The sequence below is a fragment of the Streptopelia decaocto genome (genome assembly GCF_964273445.1).
Source record: "Streptopelia decaocto genome assembly, chromosome: 3".
Classification (NCBI taxonomy): Eukaryota; Metazoa; Chordata; class Aves; order Columbiformes; family Columbidae; genus Streptopelia; species Streptopelia decaocto.
Window position 1 is genome coordinate 25,263,329 of NC_138656.1, and position 19,810 is coordinate 25,283,138.

Consider the following 19,810-nt stretch of genomic DNA (forward strand, 5'->3'; position numbering starts at 1 on the left):
TATTAGCAATTCAGTCTCCTAAGTAAGTAGAGCCAACCCACCGAATTTGAAAGGGGAGATCTGGATTGTTTGAGCTTCTGGGATGCCTGACCCTTGGCAGCCCCAATCATTTCCATTTTCAGGGAACTGGATCAGGTTTATTCCTGCTCTGTACCTCCAACTGGTACTTGCAGAATTAAAGAGTTCTGCTTCAAACCTCTCCTTTGTGGAGGCTTTGTCTAGCAAGCAGATCCCTGAATGAACCCTGATGCTCTTGGCTGGCTATGGCACTTCCTGGGCACAAAGGCATGCATAGCCACAAAGCAGGTTATTAAAAATCAGAATAAATCCCGTTACCTGTTCTGCCCAGAGAGCCTGGGGAAACCTCTGATTATGGCTGTTTTGGATACCCTGCAGCTGGGTGTAAAAGTGATGTGCGCACTCTACAGCCCCATAACAGCTCGCGGGGTCAAAACACCATTGTGCCTGTGCAAAACAGACAGCCCTATTTGTCTGATGTGTTCTTGTTAGACTTTTTTTTTTTTAACTAAAAAGACTGACTGCTCTTATAAATAAGACTTTTGCTGGGGAAATTACGTGTTCTGTCATTATTTCCAATTCTTTTTAGGGAAAGTCACCATCTTTTCATTTTAGCTTTTTAACAGCTAAAGCAGGAAGCGGGAGGTCACAAGCCAAGAGGTCGTCTGCTTTCCAGTGGAGTTGCAGATAACTTGAAAAATGTGTATCTCTAGACAGCTGAATCAGGCAGATGATTTTGCCTTTCCTGATGACTTCCTGGCACCTCTGTTCCCCTTCTCCATCCTCCGCCTCCTCTTAGAATTTAGGAAATTTACAGTTTATAGGTTCAAAGCCCCAGCATCAGGCCCTGATGGTCTTTAGTGTGTTTTGTATGTGGGAAGGGGGCAGGGAGGAAGGTGTTTGAGGTTTTTTTTGGTGGCTTTTTTGTTGCTGTTGTTGACATAAGAACTTGGTTATGTGTATGACTGGATTTCTGCATGCTGTCCTCGTACTACCAGCAGCTGCTTCTGAACAAATGGCTCCAGTGCTCCCTCTTGGGGGACACTGTGGTCTGAAGGAACCTGCTGGCAGAAATGAGATTCCCCAGTGGCCTGGAGAAGGGACGGAGAGAAGACGTAACCTCTCCACAACACAATACTCCAGGAAGGGCTCTTTCTGAAGGGATGCTTACAAGGTATTTTGCAGGCTGGCTTTGTCCAGTCTGGAGACTGTTTAACTGTGCTGATGTCCAGCTGAGGCTCAGCTTAACAGCCTGTCCTCAGCAGAGCTCGAGGCCTTGGGCTCAGTTCTGTGCTTTTGGGGACCATTCCTTTGTGCTCCGAGAGCCTGGGCAGTGCAGCCCTCCACTCTGGAACAGGTTCTGAAAAAGGTGTGTAGTGTGTGGTTTTTGTTTTGTTTTTGTTCCCCCCCCGCCATGAATAGCTGTGTGTTTGCTTCACAAGTATCTAACTGTACTGGCCTTGTTTTGTGGTGAAATACAGTCTTGTAACCTGAATGATTTTCACTGACACATTTACAAATATCAAGCTCTTGTCCTCACAACACCCTAAAGCAAAATTGTACCTTTAACTTAATTATTTGTTTCACAAACCAAAACTTCTGAGGTATCTCCAAAGGGATTTTTAACAATAATCTCTTCTTCAGTGAAATTAGGCCACTGTAGATTTGGTTTCACATTTAATAGCAAGCTAAAGTGCAGCTATGCTTTGTCTCTGATAAAATTGCCCATGAAAGTATGTCAGTAGATGTAATAAAAACACGCCTCTTCTGGCAGCAATATTGTGCTGGCTGCTTTATACAGACAGAACCTGAAAGGTAAGAAAGGACCAAGTCTAGAATTGTCTTTTTCTTCTTTTAAAGGCCACTTTTGGAAATCTTGCTACATACATATTTTGCATTTTTGAATACTTTAAAGCTCTGGCACACAGCAAATGTGCCAACAGTAGTCTTTAGTCTGACCTGCTTGTTAACCTCAGTCAATGCACAAGAGAGCTTGTCAGCTTGCCTTGCCAGGCACTGGAAATCCTTTCTAGATGCCTTAGATTTATTAGAAGATTCCTCCATAGTGCCTATGACCTGGGTTCATGGGGCTCTCATGCTGATATAATCAGGCCTGTGGCAATCCTTCTGGAACACAAGGAGTCTCACCTGTACAGTACCAGTTGTCAGGGGTAGCAGTCATTAAATTACTTCCTCCTGATCTAATTACGATGAAAAGGAAGGGTGAAGACAAAGTGACCCACTATAGGTGAGCGAAAGGGGGAATTTTTAAAATTTAATCTTGCCACAGCTGTTCTAGAAGGAGCTGCATGGATCTCAAAGCATTTCTTGATGCGTAAGACTGAAGAACTCGGTCTCCAGAAGGTGATGTTGTAGGGAAGGGCACATCGAGCAATGCTAACCCAGCAGGGGCACAATTTCAAATTCTTCCTAGCACGTAAATGACCTGTGTGTTGTGAGTGACCTCTGTAACCAAACAGCAACATGAGCTGCTTTCTTGCCAGATGAGTTTGCAGGAGCCCCTTCCTTGCTGAAACAGTTTCCCCTTGTAAACGCAGCCAACCAAATGGTACCAATGGTCTCGGATCCGCAGCTCCATGGAAATCTCTCTTTGCCAGCAGTGTAAGGTACATTGTTCCCTCAGGCCTTTTGCTGACTCTCATTCTGCTCCCACCCTCAAACACAATTCAAGGGGTTCTTTCTGGTGGCTCCTCAGCTTTACCTTATCACCCTAAAAAACTGCATCCTCACCTGCGGTGTAGTGGTCTCCAAACTCCGCTTGGAAGCATAGGTACCCACATTCTAAACCAGTATTTCTCCACAAAATCATATACATTAGTGATACTCTTAAAACCAACATTACTAGGGTCAAATTAAGTACTAAGCTGCTAGGAAATGACCAAGTTTGCCTATTCAAAACCACATCACATAACACTTTAAATCTTATAATTTTCTTGACTGTTTCAGTAATTTGATTTTAGGCTTGAAGGCCAAGTTTTACAAGACAACTCAGATTTTATAATCTTTTCAGTGGAAAGATTAATTAGTATTCATTAACATATGCTATTTGTAAATCCAAGAGCAAATGTGTATGTTATTTGCAAATCCAGCAATATTTGTGAGCTTTACCTGCACAAGTTTCTTTTAAGCCAGCTGGACTTTCCATTTACCAAAGGACCGCTGGGTGAGAAACATTAATGGCATCAGAACCAAATTCTCTGCTTATACAGGTATGCTGCTCCACAAAAAAATCAAACAAATTCCTTTGTGAAGAGAACTCTGAATTCTGTGATGTGGTAACAGCAGCACTTTATCTGTCTCTCACACATCCTCTTCCCAAAATCATCTCCAGCCTCAACTGGGCAGAAGGCAATGCTCTGTTGCACACAGCTGAACTACTGCCCAGTAGTCTTGCCAGTTTAAAACCACGGTTGGATATGTTAGGTACTCAGTTTGCACCATAATGTATAGAGGACTTGTTTTCATTACATGGTCAAAACAGAATTAATGCTAACGGCATCAGGAACTGCCTTTGGAGTTACTCCTTCCTTTGAACTTCCTGTCTCCTCTTCAAGAACGCTTCTGGATACTTTGCAAACATCTAGAAAAGGCTGTGTTCCTTGCACGCTCTGGATTTTGAAGGGAGTGGGATAAAACTAAGCTTTCAACTCAAAAGTAACAACTGGTCTTTCGAGAGCTGTGATCCAGGCTATGTCCTTATTACCTCAGTTCAAATAATCCAAACCAACATCTAATCAAGTATCCATAAGGAAGCTCTTTCAAATTTCCTCATCACCTACAGTAATGAAATAATGTCAGAAATGTTTTCGGCATACCCAAGTTTCACATCCTCATCAAAACATTAGGAAATTGCCCTTTGTTCCCTCTGACCTGTGAGATGTAGGAAAAAGGGACTGTAGTTGAGTTTTGCATTTTCCAAAACTGCCTTAGTAGCTTAGGGACCTTAATGCTATTTTCAGATGTGAGTTGGCTGCACAGTCCTTAGAAGCCTTCAAGTACAAAGTAGTTATTAAATCAATAGACGTCAGAAAAAGTCATCTCTTTGAAAGCTTGACTTCAGGAACGTACACCTTACTCTGACTTGGATTTGGAAGAACGTAAGTTGCTATGAGACTTAGCACTCAGGAAAACTTATCCTTAAACAAAAGTTCACATGTGACAAGACACTGAAGCAACTCCCTTGTAAAATGGAACTAAAGAGACATGACTGTGGGGAGGAGGAACAACAGGCACCAGTTTGTCAAACAGAATAAAAAAAACCAAAGCAAAGCAGCATTTGAGGCCAAAACCTCTCCTCCTACAATTACTAACGTCCTTACAAGATCAGTAAACCCACCATATTATCAGGAAAAATACCACATTCAGATCTAAAGATCAGTGGAAATAAACCCATTATCTAGCCCAACATGTGGAGGACAACCTCTGGATTTTTAAATTTTAACTTCAGGTCTGTTTGTCACACCTGGGTGGACCACTGCTGACCATGAGGGCAGCGCAGGCCCAGTAGGATGCAATATGCACACACCGTGCAGTCTGATACCCAGGTACTCTGTCTAGGTGTTTGGAAAAGGCAACTCTATATATTTTCAGCTGTGTTAGCATTTAGCATGCAGATGTGGGACTGGATAACTTCAAAGAATGTAAGATGTGATCTAACTGGTTTATATAAAATTGTTCCACACATTGTGCAGCAAGTTTTCCAGCAGTTTCATACACACAGACAGGATACATGCAGCCCTACTTAATGCAGGGTCTGGGTGACACTGCAGGATGTGCTGTATTTACACAGCTGAACAGAAACCTAATGTCCACTGTACTGTCTTCTCACAGACACTGTTCTTCTTGCAACCGACCAAGCTCAGTGTTTCAATGAAGACAAATGGAAGGGATTTCTGTTTCTGCTGGAGTTCATTCCTCTTCTGAAGGTACTAAAGCAGAGTATGAAAAAAAATATAAATTTCAGATATTGGCTTTAAAGGTTATTTTTGAAGGATATTCTTGTCCTTATAATACACCATTCAAAATACCACACTCAGATGATAAATAGCAAAATCATGCTTTATAGAGAGGGCTTTCCTACAAACTCCTTTAAAGTGCCTTTAGATGCTAATTCCTTCTTACCTGCCTCCCTTTACTCACTTATAACTAATCCAGACAGGAAACTGGGTATTTTCAATTATCTTGTGACGAAACAGAGTCAAGAACAGCCTTTATTTTCTAGCTTAAGTCATTTTACCATTCATTAAGTAAAGCCAAACATTTAAGAGATCTCTGTGAAACTGGAACCTATAATAGTAAATAATTCTATTCCCAGGTATAAAGAAAACAAGACAGAAGCAATTATGGAAGTATTAGACCGATTCAGAATTCAGTAAAGTTAGCTTCCATGCTTTTATGTATATCTATATGTCCCTCTATATATATCTCTATTGCCCACTTCTTCAGTTTCTAAGTCATTGCCTCAGATTGCTGGACTTGCCCTTAGCAAGCTCTGGAGTGGTCTATTAGTGGCTGACAGCATTGCCCTAAGCACTTCTGTGTTACAGCTCATCCCAAGAACAAAATTTAGAGATGTGAAGATGCAAGCAGAGCTGGCAGAAAGCTGGAAAAAGCTCTTGTATATGTTAAATTTTACCTTTTCTGCAATAAAGTAAACTTACTATGGTATCACGTAGTAGGGCCAAATGCAGAGAAGAATAATCATGTACAATATTAAATGAAGACATGTAATTCCCCTTTTGTGTGGTTGCAGCTTATCTGCATTGTTTGCTATATGGTAGGTACAGCAAAATAATTAGATCGACAGAAAATGTATTAATGAACCTAAATCACCTGGCTGTACCCCATCCCCATCACATCTGCTTCGTCTCCACTCTTTTGTGTATACTCTGCTTGAGCTGACAAGAGTAGGCAGTGATCTAAAACCAGTTTAAAGCATTTTTCTCCAGAATATCCTCCCACTACTCTGCTCTATACCACCTGGAGAATTTGATTAGAAATTCAGTTTCTCAGCAGTCTGTATTTTCTCAAGCAGTGCTATTAAAAGACTTCTTCTGTGTGCATCAAGAGCTGTAGAAAAAACTTTGGTCAGGGAAGCAGTCTTCTAATTATTTAAATTATTCTTAATCTAGCATTTGTGATCATTTTTTTTCCCTATTTTTTTTTAATCCATATTTGAGGATAGGCCCTTAAAACTACAAGTGTGTGCTTTACTTGCTGTAGCTGCTCCTCTTCAAATCCAGCAGAATTTTTAGTACTTGAAATCTTAGCCTAAAGGCTTATTAAGACTCCTAGTTCCTAGCTTTAAAACATATTCAAATTCTTAAATTCAGCTGTGGTGCTTTTCTAAATTAATGGCTAACTTAGGCATTGCTGTCTGCGAACAGCCTGTATCCTTGTGTAGGAGCTCTTACTAACAAGCATTTTACTTTTGTGTGCTTCCAGTTCAGCTACTGATACGTAAACTGCTGCTGCTGCTAAAAAACAAGCCTGGACAAAAAGAGCAAATGCAGAGAATTTCAGCGGCTTCTTGGCTGTTGCGTGGGAGCACTCAGGCTGATCAAATCGCCTCTAGCCATGCAGTCAGGGATAACTGCAGGGATGGTAAGATGCAGTACATAGAGGATAGTGAATTCAGCTGCAAAAGAATACAGATGGCAAGCAAAGCCCCAATCTAAGCCATGGCAAGGTTTCTTTTTGCTGCTGCTTTTGGCCTCCACATTGCACATGTTGCTCTCCTTGGGCTATGGAAGGACAGAGGCACGCCAGTGCTATGATGAGGGACAGGCAATAAATTCTGCCAGCAAACACACAGCCCTTGAAGTCCCAGCTGTGCACCTCCATCCTCCCAGCCCATGTACAGCAGCACATAGGTTCACAGGGTCTGTATATTCAAGTTGTCACCTTGTCCCATTAGTAGCCCCCAGCAAAAAGCTCCCACATCTTTCCCCTCCATCCGCTGTGTAGACTGGGAGCAGAGCAGCTCAGTCAATGGGAACCAGCCTGGGAGAGTCCCGGCTGACCTTACTTATTGCTATAGATTTCCAAGTGTTGAAGATACCTAGCCTTCAAGTGCAGCTACGGTCCAAATATTCGGGAAAAAATATTAGTCTAAAATAAGAGGTACTTCAGAGGAAAACAAGGGAAATGCTGTGAGGATAACTCAGAAGCTGTCCCATGCAGCATCTGGAAACAAGACTGAAAAGGACAAAATCTTTAGCTGCCAGGTATAGACCTGAACCTCAGCCAGGTACACTGACAGTAACCACAGGAGCTTCCTCTTCAGTAGACAGAAAGTAGTTTCCAGCTAAAGACATTACCAAATGTCTAACAGTAGTCTACTTACATGAATTTTAAATTATACCATCCTGGAGAATGCTTACATCTGTGGCTTTCTGAGGAGTACTTATCACTGCTGATAAAAACTGTAAATGGATAGGTAACAGCCCAAGACCATCATCTGCAGTGCAGGATGACTGCAGCTTACCCAGATCAGCATCACTGAGAGCAGAAAGCTGTAGTCTCTCAGTGTTTTCATAATGCAAACAGATTTTATTGAGCAGATAGGGGTCAGAAAAGCTGTGGCTTTTCTGTCTTCTTACTGTGCCTTGAACTACACTTTACCATAGCTAAAGCCATTTTATTTTTATGCTTGACAGCACTGAAGAAAGTTGCCTGCTGATAAGGACTTTCTTAAACAACAAGAAATCAATTCAGCCTATATCAGGGTGATGCCGAATATACATTTGCCTATTAATTATATAAGCTGCAAATAAACAATTTCATAGGTTGAGCTCTAAAGAAAGGCCTATCTTATAGCTTTTATAAAACACTCATCAACACAATCAATGATGATGCCAAAACTATTTTAATTGCATTATCTATGTATGTGAAAGAAAAAAAAACAACTTGCTGTTATTTCCAATGCTGGTAAATGCTCTGTGGACACAGGTATCCCTGCATGGATTCTCTTTTTTAGTCTTTGGAGCCAGAATATCATTTAATGTTACCTAACCATGACATTAGCAGCTCTCAGGACACTCTACAATTTAGATCAGAAGCATTATTTCCCCTGTAAACATCACATGATATGAGGAGGATGATGTTGGTAACTTCACTCTGTATTTCTTGGGGTTTTTTTGTGGTATTATCTGACCATAATTCTACCTTAAGTATTTTTACCTCTAAACATTGTATAAAGCACAAAAGAATCACAGCAGTTATGCCTTCTGCTTTGTGCTTTAAAATAAAGCTTCACCCTCTACTAGTTTTTCCAGCAGAGCTAGTCAGTGGAAAAAAGCCTGAGATTTTTGGCAGTAATTCTGGTCTCATGCGTATCAAGTTGACTCTGGAGTAATTCAAATAAAATCAAAAGAACCATACTCGTGCTGCTGCTGAATTTGAATTAACAATAAAAAAGACTGCTTAAAACTGCCTGGCAGAATCTTTCTGCCACAAGTCCTAATAAGAAAGGAAAAGAAAATCAAACATCTTTAGTTTTCTGATTAAGAAGGGGTTAATCTGTAAAACAGAAGCAACCTTTCTTCTCCTCCCAGGTCTTTAGTTGAGACCAGAATCACAGAATGTCCTGAGTTGGAAGGGACCCACAAGGATCACTGAGTCCAACACCTGTCCCTGCACAGGACAACCCCACAGTTCACACCATGTGTCTGAGGGCTTGTCCAGTCTCTTCTTGAACACTGTCAGGCTTGGGGCCGTGACACCTCCCTTGGGCTGTCCACCAGTGTCCTTTTCCTAATGTACAACCTGAACCTCCCCTGGCACATCTTCCTGCCATTCCCTCAGGTTCTGTCACTGGCTGCTAAAGAGAAGAGTTTGTCACCTGCCCCTTCTCCTCCCCTTGTGAGGAAGCTGTAGCCACCATGAGGTCTGCTCTTACCTACTCACAGCTAATGTGAAATCAAAGCCCACAAAATATGGAACGTCACTGTTCATTTCTTTTTAGAACAGAGACAAAAGCTTTCAAAAGCATTATTGTAAATAAAGAAGCATCTTCACCTGGAAGCAAAGCAAAACACTCTTCAAAGTGTTATGTAAAGAAAACATTTTAGAGTAAGGTATCTAACTTGGCATGCATAAGGACAGCACTATCCATATCATTAAATGTCTGCTCAGGTATTCCCAGCACAACTTCCTTAAACACAGTGTGAACAGTTATGGAAAGATAACACTTGCAAAGATTTTAGGGCATTTTTGACTTGTAATTATTTGCTGAGAGCATTATAGATGCCAATCAAAACATCAGAGCCATGAGCCTTCTTTTGTTACAGCTGCAAGATGAAGCAGGAGAATAAAAAGCAAAGTCCCCAGAAGAAGATGAATGTCCCAAAGGCAGAGCTGGGAACGCTGCTGCTGCCTGGTAGGATCCTGAGGTGAGTATCTGCCTCTTATCGAGCAGAGAGATGCCCACATTATGTATGGAAAGACACAGTGAGCAGAAGGATGAATTAACTTCCCCTCTACTAGAGCTTGAATTTCAGGAAGATTTCTGCACCAATCTAATTTGGGTTCTTGGATTTAGGTTTGTATATCAGCCTTTTTGCATACAGCAAAACTCCTTCTCTACCTTTTAGTGCTAGGGAGCTCTTGAGAAATCAAGGCCACTTACTCTCAAAAGCAGAGGATTTAAACCAGGGATTCAGACAGGTGTCATCAATCACCAGCAAGCAAATATTTGGGTAAAAAGTTGAAGTACTATAATTTATTTCCCCAACCTGATTTCTGGCTAAGATAACCTGGAATGGTCATGAATACAAGATACTTAAATGACTATAAAATAATTAATTTTTAAATGTGAAGAATTATTTAAGGATTAATTATTCACAGACCCCTTCCTACCTGCAACACACTTTTTAATCTACAATTTTTCCTTGTCATCCTCAAAAACACTTATGTTTCCAGACCATAGCAGCAATTCTATGGTGCTGTCTTGTCCCTCCACAGCATTAAGAATAAGAAAAAAAGCAGACAGAGTGACAAATTTAAGAACTATTTACAGCCACCTATGCTCACGATAAACGAACAGCAACTTCTTATCACAGAGCTCTCGTATCTGAAATGCTCTGTGTAATGGAAATTGTATTACCTGTTAGAGCTTAATGCAGTAAGAGAAGGGCTGAGAGCACATTGGTAATTTACAGGAACACTACACGAGGGATAATTGTTGTATCGGTGTAAAACTGGCACTACAACAGAGAACACTGAACCGAGTTCTCACTTAACAGAAATCCAAACATCTTGAGGGATGGAAGCGTGTGGATAAGGTAACCAGGCAATCTTGCCATCGCTTATCGAGCCGTAGCAATCGATTCAGGACTAAGGCATTTGTAATGCTGCTGGTCTCAGTACGAATTACTCCCCTTCCACTTGTGTCTTGTTTTCACAGCGTCACCAAAGGGCAAAGAAAAAGGCTGATGCAGAGTTAAGGCCTTGGGAGGGCAGTGGAGCCTGAAGGCAGCGATCAGCCAACAGAAAACCTTGACAATGAACAATGTCCATCACACCGGTGGCTTATCACATGGAATTTAATTGGTGCATGCAAGGTATCTGTAGGAAAAGGGCCATACAAGGTTGAGCTTGGTTGAACAGTTTGTGATAAAACCATTGTTTCATTCGTCACCTGTGTGAGCTAACCTGAACCTGCTGCAGCCAATATAGTCACAGGAACTAAACAGAAAAATTATCAGTAAAAAAATTCAATTGCAGATAGTTTGTGGGTAAGATCAATTTCAATTTTTGTGTAAAAAAGAGTTAGTTCATCATCAAGACCATTAAAAATAAAGTAAAAAAACCAAAACAAAACAACCCAAACAAACTTAAAATTACTTGAAAGATATCAATATTTAATCAAAATTGGACAATTCACTTGTACCCATTCTGGATTTCAAGAGTACATCTAGCGAGTATGGGGAGGAAATACCTTATTCCCTGCTTTCTGTGTGAATCAGAACTGCGACACAGAGCCCAGAGAGTACCTGAAAACACAGGTCTACCTGTGTGAGCGTGGAGCCCATCTGAAGCAAAAGCTACCAAACCCTTTATCACCTATGTCAGAAAACAGGGATTAGAAATACCCAGGCAGCTACATCAACATGCAAAATCTGAGCCCAATTCCGCTTTCCTGGGACCTGGGGATGGGGGGCGTCTCATCAGCAAGAATTCAAGCGAGTTACCTACTGCTGTGGTAACTGAGATCAAAATGATTCTGTCAGCCCAAACCCCTTCATCTGTACACTGCAGGTAACAACGCTTCTTTGCCTTGTAGCTGGCTCAGAGGAATGCATGTGGAAATATTTATATGCTGTTACACTACCCTAGCTGCTCTCCTTGTTTCCACATTTTAAAAAGATTTTCCTGAACAGATGCTGAATGGGATGACTTACAATGTTCCTTTGAGATATGATGGCTGCATTAGTGGAACAAAGCACATACAGGAACAATTCTCTGACTGCAAGAAGATTTTCTAACTATATATATACATTCTGTTTTAATATCTTTAGCACCATATTCTCTTTTCCAGAAGAAAAAAAAACAAAACAAAACAAACCTCACAACCACCACTTCTGTTACACTACATCAAACTATAACCAAGTAAACCAGTATCACTATACCTTGCCAGAAAGTTAGTGCCTATATTTTAAATTGTCCTATTGAACAAAGTGTAGCTTAGTGCAATGAGAGATGATCTTTCCATGTGCTTGCCTGGCCCACCAACATTAGCAAGGAGCATGATCTGATGCATGGCTGTTATACCTTCTGTCCCACCGGTGCTCTGCTAGTCAATGTAATAAAAGCACCACTGCAAGCATTTAACAAGACTGCCAATAGCACTGATACACACATCTTGCTCAAAGCCAACACACACACATATACACCTCTCTGGAGGAAACTAGTGACCTATTTACATGCATCAGCTCTGTAATGTTCAACTAGTTTCTTGTCTCCTTGCCCAGGTGTGCAACAAAGCAACATTTCAGTGATTCACAGCCTTGGTCATGTTTGCTGCACAGCCCTGGAATAAGCAACGCAGCATGAGCCCCCAGGGTGGCAAGGGGTAGATTTGCTTGACTGCCTCTCCAGAAGATAGCTCAGCCTTACATGGACACTGTGGACATGAAAGCAATAGCAGGCTCTCATTACCCTGACCAGACTTTGCAGGGGCCTCCACATTGCCCCTGTATTTAACTGTATAAAAGTATATAGTTTATGCATATACTGTATGCATGCCATGTCTGACTGTGAATCACAGAATCACAGAATGTTAGGGAGTGGAAGGGACATCGAAAGATCACCTAGTCCAGTCCCCCTGCCGAAGCAGGAACACCCAGATGAGGTTACACAGGAAGGTGTCCAGGTGGGTTTTGAATGTTTCCAGAGAAGAAGACTCCACAACACCCGTGGGCAGCCTGTTCCAGTGCTCTGTCACCCTTACTGAGAAGAAGTTTCTTCTCATATTTAAGTGGAACCTCCTGTGTTCCAGTTTGCACCCATTGCCCCTTCTCTTATCATTGGTTGTCACCAAGAAGAGCCTGGCTCCATCGTCCTGACACTCACCCTTTACATATTTATAAACATTAATGAGGTCACCCCTCAGTCTCCTCCAGGCTAAAAAGGCTCCCTCAGCCTTTCCTCATAAGGGAGATGCTCCACTCCTTTCATCATCTTTGTTGCCCTGTGCTGGACTCTCTCCAGCAGTTCCCTGTCCTTCTGAATTGAGGGGCCCAGAACTGGACACAATATTCCAGGTGTGGTCTCACCAGGGCAGAGTAGAGGGGTAGGAGAACCTCTTTGTACCTACTAACCACACCCCTTCTAATACACCCCAGGATGCCATTGGCCTTCCTGGACACAAGGGCACAGTGCTGGCTCATGGTCATCCTGCTGTCTACCAGGATCCCCAGGTCCCTTTCCCCTACGCTGCTCTCTAATAGGTCATTCCCTAACCTATACCGGTACCTGGAGTTGTTTTTGCCCAGATGCAAGACTCTACACTTGCCCTAATTATATTTCATTAAATTTCTTCCTGCCCAACTCTCCAGTCTTTCAGGGTCCACCTTGGCCTTTCCTCATAAACCACCACCTTGCCCAGCCCTGGCTGGCCCAAGTTGCCTCCAGTGACCATCTCTGCCCCTTGCTGAGGTGTGTTGGCGAGGGCAGGGTCCTGCTGGCTGTGAGGGAACAGAATGACTTAGTTCATTGAATTATTTGGTATGCTGCTGCTTACAGAACTTGTTTAGAAACTGCTTATACAGAATTCCCTTAGCATAAGTAAGTTTGCTTAACATAACTTCCACAAGCTGTGAACCTTTGAACTTTCTGCATCGTTAAGTGAAAAAGGCCACAGAGTCTTCAAGCTTGAAGATAAGGGGGGCTGCTTGCTTGGAGATAAGTAAAGGAACAGAATGGCATCTAACAGAAAACTGTTTAGGCTATTACCAAAAACTTATTTTGTTCAGCTGTGGGTACAAAATAGCAATGGAAGGTCAGAACTTTAATTGACAGCCTGTCAGATGAAAATTAAAAGGTCCAATGAAGAGCAAGGAAATCCCAGACTCTTAATTTTGCAGTTGGCCTGGAATGAGGCACAGGGTGTAGGGGATTGGATTGTGCGGATATAATTGCTGAAAGTTATCTTTATTCAAGGTCCCTCTTCAGGAGACACCCAGCTTGAGCTGCTCCACACTGTATCTTGCAAATACATTATTTATTTAGAAGAATTTCTGGAATCTATATTTGAGTCCCTGCTATGGGAAACCTACGGAAAAAGGAAGTTACTTAACACGGCCTTGCTGCCTCCCTGCTCCCCCAGCTTGTGCAGAGACCAGGATTCAGCCCCAACTACCGCAGGATTTCTCCTAGTACTAATTTCACATCTCATGGGAGATAAATATAATGAGAACTGGCTACGAAGCAGTCATTTCCATTTGTAAATGGGATAGCACAAAGGATAAAATGAGAACAAATTTCCATATGTACAGGCCCTGCTAAACAATCATCTCTGCAAACCTCTCCACAGCATACGTGGTGCCTGCTGCCTTCTTTACTGGAGCAGTCACACAACCAGAATAATTAATCAATCTCAGCACCATCACAACAGCTCAGAGAATTCACTGTAAGAGAGCTGGATCTGATTTGTTTTATTTCAAAGATCACAGTTCACACACAATGGTGTGGCCACATGGATTAGTCACAGTAAATGGAGGGGGGGACTCCTCATTAATGCATGCCTCATCTCAAGTGGTTCCAGACCATGACCAAACATCTTTGTTTACAATCACTACATGACAAATCAACACTATCTCATATCCCCACTTTTAAACTAAAACACCAAGGTAGAGGAGTAACCTGCCTGAGAAAGAGAGCATGGTGGCTACAGGGCGCTGGCTGGGCTTGGGGAAAGCTGGTGTTGAAGCAGGATGGAGTGATGGACTTGTAGAGCCAGGCAAGGCCTGGCCATGCGGGATGGAGCATGTGCTGGGAAGAACAAGACCTGGGGAATGGCTGTACAGGTGATAGATCAAAGGTACGGCTTCTCAGCATCAGTCCCCATGGCACTGTTATGGTCAACGTGGCTATACAGCTGATAGTTTTAGCACAGCATAAGAATGTGAAAATGGAATGTTTTAAAACCTGAGGTGAACAAAATATCTTATTAGATCTGATTCACTTAGATGGATATGGTAAGCTAGCCATGGAAAACAAGCCAGACAAGAAAGACAGCCATTGTTTTGTAGGGGATTCAGTAAAAACATGCATGGGGTTAACTGGACTGCGGGTGGCTTCATTTTAGCTAAAATTGACAAAGTAAGAGGTTGGCAACCCTTGGTATGTTGGTGAAAGCATACTGCCAGATGAAGATGTCAAGGTGTCCATCATTTATACTGATTAGCTGCAGAAGATTCAAAAGACTGCCAGTTTAGGGGGTGTGAGGTGGGGAGGAGACAGGGAATATGGCTCACCTCACTGAAATTGGCTGTTTTTCTTCTGAAGGCAGTACTACTGCTGCTCTTGACAAGGAGATGAATGCAAATTTCTTTGACAACAATTAGGATACCTAATAGAGATGATAGAAGGTTCATCTTCCCTTCTCCCTTCCCCTTCATTTTCAGTTGGATCTTCTACTGGTTCTACATGAATTATTACTAAAAATCAATTCCTCATATTCGATGAAATGGAAGAGCTTCTCAAAATTGTATGCATGGTCACTTAAAGGAGCTGATTTTTGCACAGGAAAATGGAGAATAAGTAATAGTATCCATTTACCTTTACTGGTTCTTTACTTGGAAATCTTAAAGGTACAATCTGGTTCTTCAGCCATCATATATGGCATTACTAACTTACTTCAAACATTCTTTTGAATGGATACAGGCATATCCAGTATAGATTTAGAAAGTCCTGCTTTTCAGATCACATTTTCTGGCACAAGTGTCAGCATCCTTCCTGTCTGCTCACACTGTATTTATCATATGGGCCAAGGCTGCTCAGATGACCCTCTATTTCCCTTCTGAAGCATTATTTGGATCTGTCCCAGTGTTCACTTCACTGCAGAACTGCAAGATAACTATGGATAAAAGACCTTTCTTTGTCCTCTAGTGTTTCAGTGAGTAATGGACCCAAATGAAGAGCTCGGCTGCAGTCAAAGTTTGTCTTAACAAAGAAGCCTGATTAAATAAGAGAAATCTACCATTTGGCAGAATCCTTCAGCCATTCATAAAAGGAAAAGTCAAACACAATCCGTAATGCTTTGTTCAGAAGCTCTGTTTAAGTCTTTGACTTGCATCCTTGATGACCTTTAAATTGCGTCTGAATAGATTTCAATTACCAAAGCAGGAAAATTACCCTGGCAGATGGACCAAGGTCATTAGCAATTTACTAACATCCTTACCTTCCCTTTTGCTGAAGCCCCTGTATCTTCTATGGCTTCAGAATAATAATTTATTTTTATTCTTCAGAGAATGATGTACCTTCATTTATTTTAAATTCTAACCCAAACTGCAACAGATGTTATAATTGTTGAGTGGAATGCTTGAGAGGCTGTGGCACATCTCTATTTTGATTTGCTCTTGAAGGCCCCAAAACATAATAAATAAAAGTAGAGAGAAGAACAGAAGCTGAAGCATGACTTGGCATCACTCTAGACAGAGACTCAGAAACAATGAAGATTAAAGGGTTAAAGTGATCAAGTGAATCTCCAGTAAGGAGGAAGAAATGTCAGTGGTTGACTAAGAACCCAACTAGGTAAACAGTGACAGAGAAAAGATGGGAAGCAAGATTCAAACTCAAAAATTTGAACAAATAAACTCTCCATTAAAAAAGAAGCCATAAGAGGCTTCCTCAACTCATCAATACTGATCTAACAGTCCAGTTAGAAAATGGGTAAAGAACAGCCACTGTACACTACATTAGACAAAAAATGGTCTTAATCAAGTATGTTATGAGAGGGCAAAATATTCAAGTACTCTTGTTAAACAATACTTGGTTTTTAGAAAAGGACATAGGAAAAAAAAAGATTCAATAACAATACATTCTTTTTCAAATCTTAGGTGGTTATTCTTAATCTTACAAGTAAAAGCAAACAAAGCTGGTATGCCACCATAAACTTTCCCCACTGCTCGTGAGTGTGCCTCAGCAGGGACACCAGCAGGCTCCACATGCCTTGTGGTTTGGTGCGTACACACATCCCGTCCGTGCAGAGCAGATACTGGAGGTCATTTGATAAAGACAACCCTAAAAATGATCAAATTGTAAATTGTGGTTACTACTGACTAGGGTGGCCTTTACCTGGTAAAAATGGGTCCAGCCTTTCAGGTCTTCTTTCAGAGCTAATTATGCCAATTTTGTTTCAGACTGAAGACTTAAATTAGTCTACAGTGAAGAGATGTAGGCTTGGTACAGGTTTACCAGCAGCTTAATTATTGCCTTAATCTTACTAATGCAGAAAAAATTTATTGTCTTCCCTCTTGGAGATATAAGTGGACTTGATCTTGTATCTCAATCAAGCTTAAGAGAACATTAAATACAAGTGCTGTCAGTAGCCAGCTTTTTTAATGAAGGCAGTAGTACATAAAGCTGAACTGAATTATTAATGAAATTACTCCTGCAGAACTCACATGATGGTAGAAACACTCTGTAAAACGTGTTAAGTAAATGTTAACATTTTTCTAACAAAATAACCGCTACCTTTGATTAATGAAGATCTAATCAGACTATACAGTCATTTTGAATCATCTATAAATTTTCATGGAAGTAATTTGTGTCACCTTTCAAAACCAGTACAGATTTGGCAAAGTACTACATGTAATACAGGTCTTGATGTAATTAACTTCAGTGACTAAAATGCTCATAAACTGTGTGTCCTTGGCTAAGTACGGCACTGCCATGGTCTCAGTTTCAAGAGAAATGATGGGTCAGCACTTACTGCTGTAAGAGAAGGACATGAAGGTGACCATAGGCAGACCTTTAGAGTTGTTTTATATACTACTGTGCCTCCACTGAAATGAAATCATAGATATTTTACATACCACCATAGACAGTGCAAAGATACAGAATGTGCAAAGTATTAGCAGGACAAAAAAACCCTCACCCACCCTTATTTTTTCATCAAGACGCTGAAGACTCAGCATTTTAAGATGTGACACCTGGGTATGCAGTGGGTTTTCTTGTTTGTTTGGTTGGTTTTTTACCTTGTAAGTGGCCATGCTCATAGTAGCACCTGCACACCATGTTGTAGCAACAATACCTACTGCATTTGCTGGGGCAATAATTATATGGGACCAGATTCCCCAAGGGAAACATGCTTGACCGTGGGAAGCTGCTGCTGGGGGCTTGCACAGAGCTGCCCTTGATGCTGGGCTCAGCTCTCTGCCTCCTTTGGAAGCTGCTCCATGGCTCAGTTAGAAAGTCACTATATAAAAACCCAGGATTTTCTGTAGCCTTGTGGCTTGCCCACTCTCCTATCACAGAATGGAAGAGAGAGGTTTCCTCCCCACTCCACAGACTACATTTTATTTCTATCCCCTAACTGTTTAAAGTTAATCTGACTTTCCAGTGCAGAAAGTAAACCAAACGCATCCTAGAGATGCTTCCAGCTTGTCTTTAGCATTCCCTAGGAGGCATCAACAGTCCAGACCGTGTGGAGGACACCTCCACTTTACCTAGGCAGTGGGTAGTAAAGGTGAGGGCAGATTTTCAGAGGAAGAAAAAACCCCACAAATAAAGACGAAAGCATCGTAAACCGCCCCTAGCATGACCAACATATACACTAAGACAGACAATCCTGGATGAAAGAAGTGGGATGAGACAGAAAGAGGCATTTCCTCTAGGCTTTCAAAGCAGGTAAATGTTGACTCTCTCCTAACTTCTCCTGTCCTCATCTCACAACCTTTCATCAGCAATAATGTTACTTAAAAAAGAAGCATGAGGGAAGGCTTGTGTATTTGACTGCAAAGGCAGGAGCCAGCTTCCCTGAGATACAGATAAGCAACGCTTATTGCCATGTAAAGAAGACACCTTCAGGTTAGTGAGTGATCATCACTTTTTAAACAAGGACTTGCCCTTTCTAACCTTGGCATAGGTCAAACAAATAGAGACATGCCTAATTCATGGCAATCCCTTCTATATACAATACAGTGGATTTTTCATGCACTGCTATCACTGAAGACTTCACTGTCAGCTCAAGAAGCACAGAAACCATTGAACTGAAAGGATCTATCTATTGCTATATTTTACTGCTCAGAAACCTGGCAACCTACTGCAACCTTGGCCAAAGCAGATTCAAATTACATTAGGAGAAGAAACTACACTCCTTCTCTTCAGGAGTGGCAATTAAAAACAGTGCAGGTTTCTAAGGACATTCTTTGAGCAATTTTATCCAACATGTTGCCAGTGCAACACAGGTTTTACTGCAATAGAGGCAGGTGCTATTTTATTTTATTTTTTTTAAATAAACAGCATCATGATGTAAAATTTGCATCTTATCAAACAGGTTATCTCATACAGCAATGTGCATAGAGCTCTATGACAGTGTCACCATCAGTCTACATCGGGCTCACTTGAAAGGATGCCTTCTGAACAGAATGACCTTGCTGCTACTAGGAGAGGCCTTTATCCCTGTCTGCTGTGATAGGGTCAGGCATTTTACTGTTCAGCAGAAAGCAGCAAGATGATATCAAATGCCCCAGCAAATCTAAATGTCCCTTACAGCTAAAATGCACACATCAGGTAACACTACAATAACATTCAATCCCTCTTCTACGTAATTCTGCTGGTAGAAGTTACAAGAATATTCCTGATGCTTTTTCAATCCAGGGACGAGTTTTACTGAACTGTTACTATGCATGGATCTATGTGAGATGCCCTGCTGGTACAGCCTGTGGGTGTTCTTGTATTTGCAAAGGTGCCCTCTGCACAGGAATGGCCCCAAGCGTAGGGACTGAGAATAAAGAACCCAGAATCAGCTAGACAGAAATCCCTTTGTTGGCTCTTACTAAAATTTTCATACAACATAATCAGCCTCAGATTTAAATCCTGTTGTCTTTGTAGAAAATGGGTTTACCTGAGAAAAGAAGATCCAGACATTTAAATCTTGATGATTAGGGACCTAGAGGAGAGTCTTCTTATGAGGAGAGACTGAGAGAGCTGGGTCTGTTGAGCCTGGAGAAGAGAAGGCTGAGAGGAGGTCTTATAAATGCTTATAAATATCTCAAGTGTCAAGAGAACGGACTGGACTCTTTTCAGTGGTGCCCAATGATAG

The 19,810-nt window shown here is 41.5% G+C and overlaps 1 protein-coding gene across 1 annotated transcript in view; it reads right to left on the minus strand.

The window, feature by feature from the left end:
- The window catches only part of HHAT (hedgehog acyltransferase), a 153,123-nt gene that overhangs the window by 2,371 nt on the left and 130,942 nt on the right, over window positions 1–19,810 (minus strand). The gene's annotated exons all lie outside the window — the stretch shown is intronic.